This window comes from Myotis yumanensis, unplaced genomic scaffold (genome assembly GCF_028538775.1).
Source record: "Myotis yumanensis isolate MYYU_CA2020_CCGP unplaced genomic scaffold, mMyoYum1.0.hap1 SCAF_3, whole genome shotgun sequence".
NCBI lineage: Eukaryota > Metazoa > Chordata > Mammalia > Chiroptera > Vespertilionidae > Myotis > Myotis yumanensis.
The window spans coordinates 50,196,641-50,199,990 of NW_027223754.1; the positions used below are offsets into that span (position 1 = coordinate 50,196,641).

Here is a 3,350-nt window from a genome sequence, read left to right on the forward strand (position 1 = left end):
TTTTTTAAATCTCAGGACAAATTTTTTTTCATATAAATTTTATTTATCTTTCTTATTAAATGTGAATAAATCTTATTTTAGCATTAACTTTTGTAAAGTAAGGTAACTTGATAAGTATTTATTTCTAACATAAAACAACAGAAAAGACCTAGATAACATTCAAAAAGAAACTTCAAAGAATTGAATTATACATTAAATTAATACCAGTTTATATCAAATTGTTAAGTGAATTTAGCAAGCTTGCAGGATTCAAGATCAATATAGCAACAAAAAATCTAATTTTATATATACAACAAAATCTAGAAGCCAAAATATAACATAACAATTTAGCATCAACATATGTGTAAGACATTTAAAAAATACTTAAATTCATGGAAAGATGTACTGCACTCATCACTTGTAAAATTTGTTATTGTTAAGATGTCACCAATTGATGTATAGATTCACTCTAAATTACAATAAAATTCCCAGCATATTTGTTCTGAATATTTATAAAGAATCTCTAATATTTTACGGAAATATTTAAAAAACAGACAGTTCTGAAGGATGAAACTGAAAGTTTTTCTTTCTCTACATCTATGTGGAGAAAGCAGAAGTGAATCATACAGGAATAGATGTCTATGAATGAATGTCATAAGGATAACATTAAGGCAAAGAAGTCATGTACAAATGCATATGTACTGTTCAATGTTGTTTCAATACATGCTAAACTAATCTATAATTGAACTAATACAAAGGATTGGATTGTAAAAATCAAACATGCTAATGAGATCTTATAAAAAAAAAACTAGAGCCCTGGTGCACGAATTCATGCACCTGTGGGGTCTCTCAGCATAGCCTGCTCCCTCTCGCAATCCAGGACCCCTTGGGGGATTGGATCAAAACCGGCACTCTGACATCTCCCAATGGGGGGATGGCCTAAGCCACAGTCTGGCCTCCCTCTGTGGGAGGCAACCTGCTGATCAGTGGAAGGCGCCGTCCCCATCACCTTCTTGCAGCTGCTGCCAATGCCGGCTGGCTGCCATGGCTGCAAGGCCTGAGCCCCAGGCCTCACAGCCACTGGGGCTCATGACTGCCTGAGCCCATGGCTGCCTGAGCCCCAGGCCTTGCAGCTGCCACCATGGCTGCCTGCCCTTGGCCCTTACAGCCACTGCAGCTTTGTCTGGAAGGACGTCTGGGAGACATCCACTCTAATTAGCATATTACCCTTTTATTAGTATAGACTAGAAGTCTGGTGCATAAAATTCGTGCACAGAGGGGTGGGTACCTCAGCCCAGACTGCACCCTGTCCAATCCGGGACCCCTCAGAGGATGTCTGACTGCCAGTTTAGGCGCAATCCTGTAGGGATCGGTCCTAAACTGGCAGTTGGACATCCCTCTCACAATCCGGGACTGCTGGCTCCTAAACACTCGACTGCCTTCCTGCCTGATTGCCCCTAACCATTCTGCCTACCTGCCTGATCACCCCTAACCACCTCTGCCTGCCTGTCTGATGCCCCTAATTGCTCCCCTGCCAGCCTGATTGCCCCTAACTGCTCTCCCCACCAGCCTGATTGCCCCTAATTGCTCCCCTGCCAGCCTGATTGCCCCCTAACTGCTCCCCTGCCAGCCTGATCACCCCTAACCATCTCTGCCTCAGCCCCATTCCACCGTGGCTTTGCCCAGAAGGACGTCTGGAAGACGTCCAGTCTAATTAGCATATTACCCTTTTATTAGTATCAATAGATTAAGGTTTACTACTAAGTACAAGGATACAGGCAATCAATAGTCCCAGTCTCAGGAAAATCCTGGATAAACCTAGCATATTGTGTGGGTGGCTGCCTGGGATTTTCGGTACATCAAATGTGGATGGCATGGTCTAGAATAACATAGGAGGCCTCATGTAAAATTGTGTAGTTTTACACCAATAACAGAAGAGCATTTAGCATGTAAGGCATCTCTGTTGTATATCACTGTTTATGTGTCATTTTCTAAGGAGTCATGCTTCATTAACTCATAGATTCTGGACTTATTAACTATATAAAGTTCTTAATCTGGGACATGCTTTTTAAAACATTTCATACACATGTATCCTTCTCTTGACAGTAACTGTTAGCCTATTTGCCCAGAAGTTCCGTTATCATTTTAAAAAGAAGATTATGTCCTTAGCTCTAAATCAACTCAGTACAACTTTATGTTTTAATCAAATATACTTCTTTCTGCCCTCAGTCTCTTTGTATTCTACAAATTTTACACAATCTTCAGGCTGTTATTAAATTCACCTTTATATGCATCACTTTAATGATCAAAAATGTTTTGGTGCCAGTAAAGAAGAAATATATATGCAAGAGCATAAAAACTTGTTAAGCCTTGCCAACAGGATACAAAGAAAAGAGAGGCAATTTCTACTTAGCAACAGTAAGGGAAATTAGGCGCTGCCCAGACTAGCGAACAATATAGTCAGGATGGCTGAAGGTGATCCCAAGAAGCCAAAGGGCAAGATGTCTGCTTATGCCTTCTTTGTGCAGACATGCAGAGAAGAGAATAAGAAGAAAAACCCAGAAGTTCCGGTCAATTTTGCAGAATTTTCTAAGAAGTGTTCTGAGAGGTGGAAGACAATGTCGGCAAAAGAGAAATTTAATTTGATGAGATGGCAACGGCAGATAAAGTACGCTATGTTTGGGAAATGAAGGATTATGGACCAGCTAAGGGAGGCAAGAAGAAGGACCCAAATGCCCCCAAAAGGTCACCATCTGGATTTTTCCTTTTCTACTCGGAATTCCGCCCCAAGATCAAACCCACAAACCCTGGAATTTCTATTGGAAATGTGGCAAAGAAGCTGGGCGAGATGTGGAATAACTTAAGTGACAGTGAAAAGCAGCCTTACAACAATAAGGCTGCAAAACTGAAGGAGAAGTATGAGAAGGATCTCGCCTACTATAAGTCTAAAGTCAAGTTTGATGGCGCAAAGGATCTTGCTAAAGTTGCCCAGAAAAAGGTAGAAGAGAAGACGAAGAGGAGGAGGAAGAGGAGGAGGAGGAGGAGGAGGAATAAAAAAAAGTGCTTATTTGTCTTCTTGTGAATACTTTAGTGTAGGGGAGCGCCGTAATTGACACAGCTCTAATTTGAGAGGTGTCTGTTGCCCTCATTAGGATTAATTACACAATCGGATCATGATCATATGTAGTCTTTCAAAGTGCTCTAGAAATTGTCAGTGCTTTACATGAAGAGGCCATGGGTGTCCAGAGCACCCAGAAACTGTATCAAAGCTGTACATATTTCCAAACATTTTTCAAATGAAAAGACTCTTGTGTTCTCCTCACTCTGTGCAATTTGCTATTGGTGTGACAAAGCATTTAAAGATGTTTCTG

The 3,350-nt window shown here is 40.9% G+C and overlaps 1 pseudogene; it reads left to right on the forward strand.

The window, feature by feature from the left end:
- Window positions 1-2,417: 2,417 nt before the first annotated feature.
- On the forward strand, window positions 2,418-3,033 carry LOC139004976 (high mobility group protein B3 pseudogene; annotated as a pseudogene).
- The last annotated feature ends 317 nt before the right edge of the window (window positions 3,034-3,350 follow it).